The sequence below is a fragment of the Mustela nivalis genome (assembly GCF_964662115.1).
Source record: "Mustela nivalis genome assembly, chromosome: 9".
In the NCBI taxonomy this organism is placed as follows: Eukaryota; Metazoa; Chordata; class Mammalia; order Carnivora; family Mustelidae; genus Mustela; species Mustela nivalis.
Window position 1 is genome coordinate 97,315,171 of NC_139028.1, and position 12,658 is coordinate 97,327,828.

A 12,658-nucleotide genomic window follows, 5' to 3' on the forward strand; every position below is an offset into this window, starting at 1 on the left:
TTCCCAGCTCTGCCATTTATTAGCGCTATGGCCTTGAGCAAGTTATTTGCTATATTGAAGCATCAATTTTTTCTTATTTGTAAAATACACATAAACATACTATCACTTTACAGTGTTTGAGGATTACTTGACAAAAGCCAGAGAAAGTTCTTAATAGAGTAGCTGGCATATGGCCAACATTTAATAATTGGTAACTGCTATTATTATAAAAATTATTAGCACTTAATAAATTTAATTCAGTTCATATTTTCCCCTTCACTGGAACTTTTTTCTCCATTAATTATCTTCTCCTAAGTGCCAGTAATCTCCCTTATATGCTGTGGATTTTCTTCTTTCTCTCTCTCTCCCTTCCTCCTACGTCCTTCCTTATCTCTCTCTCTCTCAAAATTTGGACAACAAAAACAGTGCCATAACATAAACAATACAAACACCTAAAAATTTAAAAAGTTAATTCTGGAAAAGTAAATTGTTGGAAAATAGTAAAAGAAGTCATAGCTTAACTATCTTATCAAACTAATTTAATTCTTAATATAGGACTAGAGTTTCATAAGTCCCCCTACCTCGTCTTTTCTCAGTGAACATTCCAAAAACTTGGTACCAAAAATCCACACACATTCTTCCACAGATAGTTTGCTGAGTGCCTATCAACCACAAAACCAATATGATCTTGATTTTTATGGAGTTCGTAACACCTCTGAATTTATTCTAGGTTCAGATATTGCTATTTTATGTCCTAAAAACTAAACAAGCTTCAGTTCTACCAGGTACTTTGGTTTAGTGTCCAAGTTCTGTAGCGAACAAACCTGTCTTGTAATGAGCATGTGAGCGTAAACCAGGTCTTGTACTATTCCTCTTGTTTTAGGAATAGAAGAGATAATTGACAATACCAAGCCTATTATTCTTTAGTTATGAAAGAACAGCTGTTTCTGATGCATGGTTTCCAGAAAGAAACACTCAGAGAACTTTGGTTTACTCCTAGAATTGGTGGAAACTGGAAGAAAATTATCAAAATATTCTAAATGCATCGACAGGGTACAATAACTTTTCTTTTCATGCCCAAATGGTACTTATACTATCTAATCTTACTATGAAAATGTATTAGCTCAAATTTTGAGATAATAAAATATTTGTGTGATTGTGTTAAACATTTTTATCCCATGGACCATGGTGACATGACTGACTTCTGGGATAATATTTGATTTTATGAAGTGGACTTGTTCTATCCACTTTTAATTGTACAGTTATCACTTTATTTAATCTCTTTATATTTATACCAAACTGGAAGACTTACTAGAGTAAAACACAAAATGACTTACCTACAATGTTCTGCAGGAATACAGTAACTCATATTCTTTGGCACAATAATCTCATATATGGAAGAGTTCCCAAAAATTACTGGAAACAGCTATTCTTAAATCTTGTCAGCCATATTTGGAGTGACCAATTAGGTCTCATGAAGTTCTACAGCCAAGAAAGTGTCTTTAATGTGTGTGATATTTAAATGATGTAATTTCATGATTAAGTACAATGTTAAATTTATGTAGCTCTGTCCATGTGATTAAAATTCCTTTTACTTACGATGGCTTACATGAAACAAAACCTCATTAACTCAGAGCCCCTTCATTCAGAATGTATGACAATTAAAGGGAAAAGAAGCTTGCGATTATATTCAAAGTTACATGTGAAGAAATCTTTTGATGAGTGAAGGAGGTGGGGAAATGTTAGCTTTTTAAAAAAGTTGATTATTGTAGTAATCATTTCACGATATATAAAAATATCAAATCATTACATCATACCTTGAAACACATATATCAATTATGCCTAGATAAAATTTTTAAGTAAAAAAAGATGGAGAAAACAAATTATTTCTAGTTGCATTAACTTGTATGATTATGTTAATTAATAATATTGGCTGCTGTTACTTTAATGGAAACTGTTGTGTGTATCCTATTTATGTAATTATATTGAACTTTATGATGTAGGGATAATTAATTTCAGCATACAAATTAAGAAATTTTTACAATTTCCACCAATTCTGAGGGCTAAGTACTAATACCAGGTCATTCTTCTCAGACAGGAAGGAATCTTGCTCCAGTTAACTCCTGCATGCATTATCTTCCAACTCCACTACCGGGTCTCTCATTTAAGAACAAGATTGCTAAACTAATTAAGTCTAGAATTTTAAGCAGGACAATGAGTGCCTGTGCTTGGCATTGTCAGACATTTAAAAATAGTCTATACATTTGATTAGTTTATATCCACCTCCTGGTTCTCTTAATAATTTCTAAAGAAGGAAATGACAGCATTTCTCATAAGCAGTACTGACAGAGTTTAAAGCAAACCAGGCACAGAGCTGGAGAATCTCCCCTTTTTACTTCTTCCTGCATAATTTTGCATGAAATCAACAGGGCTCCATGCAAGATGGGAAACAGAGGTGTTCTGATAAGGACGTAAGCATCTCTGAGAATCCAACCCAATTTCCCTTCTGCATAAAATTACCTCAAAATGAAGCTAAAAGTCAGTTCCTAATGTTAAAAAAAAAAAAAAAAAGTGGCTATAGCTGGCAAAAGACCTTTTAGCTACATTTTAATTACCGCTGAGCGTTACATGAACTTTGTTTCTCACAGGGAGATTTGTCAAGAAGTGTCAAGAAGATCCTCTGCACTATGTATGTATGTATGTATGTATGTATGTATGTATTTATTTTAAAGACTTCACTTATTTATTTGATAGACAGAGATCACAAGTAGGCAAAGAGGCAGGCAGAGAGAGAGGGGGAAGCAGGCTCCCCACTGAGCAGAGAGCCTGATGCGGGGCTTGATCCCAGGAACCTGAGATCATGACCTGAGCCCAAGGCAGAGGCTTTAACCCACTGGGCCACCCAGGTGCCCCCTCTCTGCACTATTTATTGAGAGGGGAGATAAATAAGCAGAATGAACAACAGGTTAATTGTTGCACATCATTGACCACAATAGGACATGGCTACAAAATCATCATTTCCTGGTACCTGTTCACACCTGAGTTGGCTTGATTTCCTCTGATGAGCAACACCCAAACCTCATGTTTAATGAAATAATAATATAATAATAACCTAGAATTTCTAGGTTACCTTTCTCCAAAGTACAAATTTCTTGAGTCATGGCTTGTGTAATTGACCATCGGAAAATACAACTTGCTGATGCCTTTGTGAAATAATTGAAAAACAGAGTGATAACACCATTCTATAATCTCATTTAACCTAGATTCAAAGTCATGTCAGAGAGAGTGGAACAACAAAAAAGGCCAAATCAATAACTCGTCCAGAGTTCTATTTGACAATGTCTACTCTGAAAAGTATTGATCCAGGAAAACAGATCATTAAATAGGAAAGGGAGATGATAGCAAATTTGTAATGTTTGAAGAAACAAAGACAAACTAAAAGGACAATGGAAATTTTACAAGATTTAATTACTTGTTTGGGAAGGAAATGGTGGTTAAGTTTCTCTCCAAACTTCTTCACAATTGGTTGTTTCAAGGATAGCTCCCACTTTCTAGAAAACTCAAATCAGACCATGGCAAGATAGGAGGTCCATTAATCTTTAAACATGAGTTTTACCTACAAGGGAAGTGTGAACAAGTAGAAAATTCCTAGGACTATGAAATCAGACTGATTTTAGATTATATCTCTAATCTGAGTTTTACTATTTTATGACCTCTAAACATGTATGTCATTAAAATGTAACCTACTTTACCTTTATAAAGGACACAATGATTCCTTCTTAGGAAGATTATTGTTGGGATTAAGTATTAAGTGAGCTGTGCACTTAAGACAAAATGTTTAGGATATATTCGTTCCCCTTCTCCTTTACTTTGTACCCTTCTACTAAGTAAAATTGTATTTATTATGTAGCAGCTCTCTACCTTATTATCATTTGATTTTCTTGTGCATTTAGTATCAGTCTTGTGCATAGGGTTATTGATATTTTTGTAATATTCATCACTGTTAATATAATTTAGTGTTTTAAAACAGAAATATAGACAAATCTACTGTTTATGTAAAGGCATATATGCATAAGCCAGGGAGACAGGGAAACAACAAGCATTAAGAAAGTCTCTGACCATTTCATTTGTGGAATGCAGAGAAATCATTTTTCCCTCATTTGGAGAATAATGAAACTTTGGTTCACCATGAGAACTGGAGGGGGAAAATCAATGTCCAAAACTAATCATGCTAGTTTTGATCAAAAGCAACTCAAAAAAGAAAAGTGTTGACAAAGTATGTGCATAGCTTGCACTTCAGAGATAATTTAATTTAGTAAGAAGGGTTCATGGGACACAAAGAATAATATAATAGTGAAGATGATGAGTCATTTGATCATTCCTAATGAAAGCAAGTGATAAAGAAAAGTCAGATTGGAGGTTGGGTTTATAGCAACCAGTTCTCTTTTCAATATTATGATGCTTTGAATAGTTACTATTCAGGTTTGTTCATTTACTCATTCACTTTATTAATTTTATTCATTCATTCATTCATCAAATAAAGAGTAAATATTATGTGACAAACACTGAGCTAAGTGAAGAGACAATGAGAGGCTATATGGTCACTGGCCTCACGAAATGTACAGTAAAATAGAAGAAATAGAAAATGATGAAGTACACAACACATGAATGGGACTTTTTTCCCCACTGTAGTAAACATTTATAGGAAATAAACGGGATGCTGAGTTAATGAAAAGTTGAGGGACACCATTTAAGTTACAGTAGCAAGAAAGGCCTCTCTGAAAAGATGCATTTGTAGTGATTCCCAAGGGAGTCAAAAGAGCAAGTCATGCACAACTATGAGCATTTCAGCCAGATGGAGAGGAAAGTGTCCAATGTGGCAAACTAGAAAAATAAAGGAGATCAGAATGGCTTGGGATTGGTCAACAAGGTGGAGAATGGTGGGAAATTAATTTGGAGAGGCAGGCACTTCCCTCAAAATCCTTTTGGCTATCTTGCGAAAAATGACTGGGGTTGGGAGGGATGTCTGGAAACAAGACGGTGTTAGAAGCTGCTGGAAGTGTGGAACTGGGAGATGGTGGTGATGTGAACTAGGCTAGAGAAGGTGAAGACGTATTTTAGCGACAACATTTTACTTACGGAACAAAGGGACTTAGTGATTCAGAGAAAGATAAATCAAAGATGCCATCCTTGTCTTTAAGGTGAACAAATGAAAGGTTAATGACCGGTGAAGAAATGACCTTTAGAGTAGGAATGAATTACGTGCTCCTTTTGGACAGCTCTGGTTTGATTTGCATATTGTACTACCACTTCCCAAATGGGTTTCCCCAAACATTGCTTTTTCTGGCAATGGAGGATATAAGCAGCAACCATATTGTTTTAGTGCTTCTTTTGGAAAAATGATTCACATTCAAGAAATAGGGCTTTGTTTCTTTTTCTATTAATATTTAGTCTGAAACATTGGGGCATAGTCCATCTAATTGGCCAGAATACCAGTGAAGCTACTGATTTGATTTATGGAGTAAAGTTCTTCATACACCAAATTAGGAAATCAGACCCAGAAATATGTAGGTGCCTAGAGTTCACAGAAATATTATTAATAAATCCAGAAGTCATTATTAATACTGGAAAACACTGGAAGCAGCTGTAGAATGTTGGGGAATCAACCCCGAAACTTTATTAGACAAAAAGTCAATACCTAGGATTGAATCCAAGTCACCCATACTTTCTCGATCTTGGCTTCCTTACCAGTAAGACAAACATAAATTCCTGCTTCATTGAGTTGTTTCAAGGACTGAATGAGATAATGATACAGGAGTATGTAAGGATCCTAAAGAACAGGCATTTAAGATAATTCACAAGAGTAATGCTCTGTGTTTTATCAAATCTGCGTCCCTGAAGAAACAAAACTATTACTGTATTATCTTCTTATTTCATTTTGCCAACATGATCTTAATTTGTAGTTTCAAAGGAAGTATTGCAGACTACAAGACTTTTTTTTTTTCATTTTTGAACTGTGTTTATCCCAAAGTTCTGATAAATTGATAATTATTCTACATTATCAGGTACTTTCTATTTTACTGAACCTTTCCTAGATCTGTGCTCTCTGAAATGGGTAGACTTCTGAAGAGCATTTCATTTGAAATATTTCCACAGAAACTAAATTCTTAAAAATACTTTTGGGGAATGGAGAGAAAAATGATGGAATGTTTTGACATACAGCATTTTTCTGTCAGAGGTGCCTTCAGCACTTTGATACGAACTCATAATAATATCAGCATGGCAGGGTAAACAGATGGTAAACATTACCATCAAAAACAAAAACAAAACAAACTGCCTGCTGATACTCGGGGCTCTTGGTCTATGCACATGACCTGTGTCATCTTAGGAGCAGGACACGCCGCATGCTCAAGAATCCTGATTTGTAAATAGCAGATATCCCTGGATGATTTCAACAGGGAAAAGAGAATGGTGTCACAACACTCGTAATAAGAAGCAGAATGCTTATTGTTTTATGCAAAATTAATTGAGACTTTTCATTTTGAGTAAGCTACGCCTAGATAAATAACCAGTTAACATGCTCAAACAGGATATCCAACAAATTAGCTGGATTCTTCAAAAGCGCCACACACCGTCCTACTTCACAAGTCCAGACTTTGAATTGCACACTGGCGCAATCTTTTCCAAGTTGTGATGTTCTTTTATTTGGGTAGGTAGGTAGCAAATGGTATTTGCAAAGTGAAAACTCCTTTCTTATGGACTCTCTCCAACGTCAGAGAGCAGTAGCGTGGAAGGGAGAAAGGAAAGAAGGTAGAAGGAACATTTCATCTGTTTGATCTAGAAAAGGGTGTTAGGGACTTGGGTTAGCAGTTCCTCTCATGCTCTAGCTGTTGAGAATGGTTTAAATCATGCTGCCCTCTGACAAAACTTCCCTTACTCTATTCACTGATCGTCATCCTCACCCCCTAAAATTCTCAGATTGCCTAACAGAAAAGTCTATAAACATTGATATTTCACTTAAAAATGGTTACAATGATACTTAAAAGAGCTAGAATGCAGTATAGTTTGCTTTACTGGTAGAATTCTGATGGTGTGTTCAGAAGTATTAATGACATTTACAGTTTTAGACAAAATCACATGAATTAATCATATTCCATATTCATCTGCAAAGCTGAAGACTAGCATACCTCAAAGGAAGATAAAAGACATTTAAATGAGACATCAATCCTATATATTATGGTAACTTGCAAATTCCCGAGAAGTAGTATAATTGAAACTCTATAACCCCAAGAGACTCTGGATATTGTAGTCACTCAGGGCTTGGCTCTGGGCTCTCCTGTTACTTGCCATTCTGTCCCTAAAGGCATATTATCTGTTGTCATCAATTTAATATGGTCACATGTGTTGGGCTGGCAGAAAGAAAGGGCTACTTAAGATGGCAAAAGTCCCTGCTACAAAACCTGAGCTGGGACAGGAGAACAAAGACCCAAGCAGGAATCTGAAAACCCTCCCGCCGGGCTCCCATGGACCAATGGGACCCTGACAAGCGGTAATCTGAGACCCCAGCCCCGGGCTCCAGTGGACCAATGGGACCCCATGAGCAGGCGAAATATCCAAATAAGGGAAACTTGACAAAAGACCCCTGAACTCCTCTCAAGTCCCCTTAAAAGTCCCCTTCTCCCTTGGGCGCGACTTCCGCCACTCTGCTTTCCACAGTCCTAGAACCTCACCCGAGGGTGTACACCTCCTCCCGGCACAACTTTCTTGGGTCCCCTTCTCCTGAGCCCTGAAACTTCGACAGAGAGTGTTTTTAATAAATCTTGCCTTGCACCCACTTTGCCTGGTGTTGTGTTTATCTCGCTGGAAAAACTTTACAACATGGAGGTCTCCCAAATTTTTATCTAGCCCTAACCTTTCTCCAGCCTTCAGTACTCACATGTCTAATATCATCTTCATATTAATGTCCCACAGATCTCTTGAGCTTATCAAGCCTACCTCTTCCTTTTTCACCAAAACATATTCCTGCCCCTCCCCCACTCCAATCAACTTTGTCTCAATACACTTATCACCATTTACCCAGCTACTCAAAACAGATCCATCTTTATGTTGTTCTTTCTCTAGCCTTTATCTAATCCCCATTAGCAAATTCCATTAATTATACTAGTCCCCATCCACCAGAGATATCTCAAATTTTCCCTTTTCTCCCCATTTCCACTCATCTCTCTGGGCTGAGGCTCTTCCATGAAATACTGTGTGTATTTCCTAACTTTTTGCTCTATCCCAAACTCTTACTTTCTTTTAATGTATTTCATACAAAAAGCAACAGCAACAACCCATTTCCTAGAACAGACACTGGATCTCATCACACCCTTGCTATGGTGGTTTTCCATTGATCTCCTAATAACACGCAAGCACTTATTATGGCCTGTGAGGCCACGAAACACTACTTCTGCACCCTTCAGCACAGTGCTCACCATCCCCCAAATTAACCTAAATTAAAATCTAAATTTGTTGAAATTAAATAAAATTTAAAATGAGTTCTTTAGTTATTCTAGCCCCTTTTCAATTGCCCAATAGCCCCAGGTGACAAATGGCATCCTTCAGAGCAGAAAGACCCTTTGGAAAATGCTGATAATAGCTTCTGTCCATCTCACACTCACACACTGCCACTTAAGTCTTAACATCCTTGCTGCTTTCTAGTCATTCATTACACTTCTGACCATACCCACCTCTTTATCACTGTAGAACCTTCCCACACTAGGAAAAGGAAGGGAAAGATGAAGCGGGGGTAATCAGAGGGGTAGACAAACCAGGAGAGACTATGGACTCCAGGAAACAAACAGGGTTTTAGAGGGGAGATGCGTGGGGAATGGGTGAGCCCAGTGATGGATATTAAGGAGGATGGATATTAAGGACAAAAACCTTTCCATAGGTTTTCCTCTATGCATGAGATGTTCTTTCTTTCTTTCTTTCTTTCTTTCTTCCTTTCTTTCTTTCTTTCTTTGTGTGTGTGTGTGTGTGTGTGTGTGTGTGTGTGTGTGGTGGGTAATTTACCTTCATCATTTAGATTTCAGTTTAAAATCTACTTCTGTAAAGAAAAGTTCCTTGAACGCCCCATCTAAAGTAGGTCTCCCTTTGTTGGTATTTAGCTTAGCCCCTTATTGATTACTTATATTGCTCTCATTACAATATGAAAATATAATGTACATATTTGTTTTCTCTGTCCCCGTATGTCTTCCTCTGGAGACTGGAAGTTTTAGAAAATTACCACGTAACTGTAGCCAAGCATGGTTCCTGACTCATAGAGTTCAATAAATGGATGGAATTAAAGAAGGGCAAGAATTCAGCCCTTCCTGGTATATTCATATAGCCCTCACTTTAATAAATGTTCACAAGATCACACAATTTTGTTCAGCTACATCATAGATCTCATGTTCCATGAATGCCTGCCAGTCACATGCATATTAGTATATGCACATAAAATGAGCATCCCCCAAATTAACCTCTCTAGAAATACAGCTTTATAGTAAACATGTTTTCCTTATAAATAACTGGTCAGCAATTTTTTTTATCTTTGAAAAAGATAATTTAATTAAGGAGATGATGCTACGGTCTCTTTTTTTTATTGTGGGAAAATATATACCAGATGAAATTTAGTGTTTTAACTATTTTTTAAAGGTTTTATTTATTTATTTGACAGAGAGAGATCACAAGTAGGCAGAGAGACAGGCAGAAGCAGGCTCCTGATGCGGGGCTTGATCCTAGGACCCTGAGATGGTGACCTGAGCCAAAGGCAGAGACTTTAACCCACTGAGCCACCCAGGTGCCCGTTTTAACTATTTTTAAGTGTAGATTTCTATGGCATTCCATACATTCACATTGTTGTGCAACTGTCACCACTAAACATTTCCAGAATTTTTCATCTTCCCCAATTGAAACTCTGTACCCATTATTCGGAACTCCCCACTCGCTCTGTCTCCAGCCTTTGGCAATCACCATTCTACTTTCTGTCTCTATGAATTTGATTCCTCTCTGAACCTCATATAAGAGGAATCATACAATATTTTCCTTTTGTTAGCAGCTTACTTCACTTAGAATATATCTCCAGGGTTTCTCCATGTTATAGCAAGTATCAAAATACCGTTCCTTTTTAAGGCTGAATGATACTCTATTGTATGCAGATGCTGCATTGTTTATACATTCATCTGTCAATGGAACACAGATGGGTTGCTTCCACTTCTTAGCTGTTGTGAATAATTCACTATGAACATGAGTATACAAATATATCTTTGAGATCATGCTTTTGGTTCTTTTGGATACATGTTAGAGGCAAAATCGCTGGGTCATATACTAATTCTACGTTAATTGTTTTGAGGAATCGCCATAATGTTTTCCACAACTGCTGCACCATTTTGTGTCCTTACCCACAGTGTATAAGAATTCCAATTTCTTTACATCTTCATCATCATTTATTTTTTTCTCTTTTCCTGATACTAATGAGTAACACCTCATTGTGATTTTGACTTGCATTTCCCTAATGACTAACTGTGTTGAGTATCTTTCTGTATACTTGTTTTGGTCATTTCTTTTCTTTTTTTTTTTTTAAAGATTTTTATTTATGTATTTGACAGACAGATTACAAGTATCCAGAGAGGCAGGCAGAGAGAGGGAGAAGCAGGCCCTCCACAGAGCAGAGAACCCGATGCGGGGCTTGATCTCAGGACCCTGGGATCATGACCTGAGCTGAAGGCAGAGGCTTTAACCCACTGAGCCACCCAGGTGCCCTGTTTTGGTAATTTCTATATCTTGTTTGGATAAATGTCTATTCAGATTCTTTGCCCATTTTTTTTTTAATCAGGTTATTTTGTTGTGGTTCTGTTGAATTATAGGAATTCTTTATATGTTCTGAGTATCAATCACTTATCAGATATATGACTTGTAAATAATTTTCCTATTCTCTGGTATCAGTGGTATATGATAGCCTTTAATATATGTTGATAGTTTTGTCATAGATATCTAAAAAAATACATTAAGTATAATGTTATTCATCTGTACTTCAAATTCCCTGAAGGGATAAACATCTCATTCTCCAGATAAAAAGAGTGCCAGCATTACACAGGGGTCTTCTCTTTCTTGCCTTATACTCCTCCCTTTGGGAAGAGGACTGATTTATCTGATTGATGAATCAGTCAGGATCTACCATCCATCATTGTTTGGCTGGAAGTAATGGTTTAGAAGTCATATACACATATGTTTTCACTCTGTCCCACTTTAAGTGCCCCTCAAACTAGAGAAATCAATGTTTCTGATAGTCATGTTTTTTCTTCAGGTAGGTCTAAATTGAGGACATGGTAATAAGCCTCGTTTTTCATTATATATAAAACAATTGTCTCCAATCTAGCTTTAATGGCAATAAAGTTGATATTTTGATTTGGATCTGATGACTCTTTCTATTTCTTGCTTGATTCAGGATCCAGATGGGAAAAGGACGTGATTAATTATCACTCTCAAAATCCCCAACAAGGAATACTGAAGTAAGGCTTTTTTGCTACACTTGCCTCATTATCCCAGTCTCACTGCTGCTGATGCTAGGTTTCCTGCAAATCTTTATCAATATCAATGTCACATACTTTGGATGAGACCAAACAAATAATTCCTGCCATTTCAAATGTTCAAGCGGAGTCTAGATGATCTTATATCAGGTAATCTGTGGAGAAGATTCCCACAACAGATGGAGAGCTAGACTAGATGATGACGATGGAGTTGTTTTTCTACATAAAACTTATTGAATTCTATTAAATGACAATTAAAATTGTAATCACCAGAAAGGAGCTCGGAGATTCTTTGGGCTTCTTATTAGAGACTTAGATAGATAGATAGATAGATACATACATACATACATACATATGAATATATATATTATGTCATATATATGTTTCTTCATTTATTTAAAGCTTTAGTGTTATTTTTTAAAACTTTAGTGTTAAATTCCTATTATAAATAATCATTAAAATCATTATTATTTAGTACAGTATAATAATTTAAAAGGTTGAAAGATTAAATAGAAAAAGCTATAAATTCAGAGATCAAGAGGTCAGGTACTATTAATGTAGACTGTGATGATATTCTGTACTCTTAAAAAAAAAAAGTGTGGGGAAAAGTTCCTGAAATGGGAAGAAGCCAAGACTTGTACATTGTTTGGTTCACTCCCATATCCCCAGATATTTATACAGTGCCTAGAACCAAGGTGAGGCTTGTTGATATATTAATTCATTCATTGTATTTGCATCTAATCAAGGGCCAGGTGCTTTGCTAGATCTTGCAGATGGTAGGGTGAAAAGAAACAGACATGGCCCTACCCTTATAGAGCTTATATAGCCATAAACCAAATAATTACAAGGCCAAATATAAACTTTCAACCATGGTAAGTAATATAAGAAATGGCTGGAGGGGGGTGCCTGGGTGGCTCAGTGGGTTAAACCTCTGGCTTTGGCTAGGGTCATGATCCCAGGGTCCTGGGATCGAGACCCGCATCGGGCTCTCTGCTCTGCAGGGAGCCTGCTTCCCCCTCTCTCTCTGCCTGCCTCTCTGCCTATTTGTGATCTCTCCTTCTCTGTCTGTCAAATAAATAAAATCTTTAAAAAAAAAAAAAAAGAAAGAAAGAAAGTAAGAAAGAAAG

At 36.6% G+C, this 12,658-nt stretch overlaps 1 protein-coding gene across 8 annotated transcripts in view; it reads right to left on the reverse strand.

Annotated features, from left to right (window-relative positions):
• The window catches only part of LRRC4C (leucine rich repeat containing 4C), a 1,100,263-nt gene that overhangs the window by 351,294 nt on the left and 736,311 nt on the right, over positions 1-12,658 (reverse strand). The window lies entirely within an intron of this gene.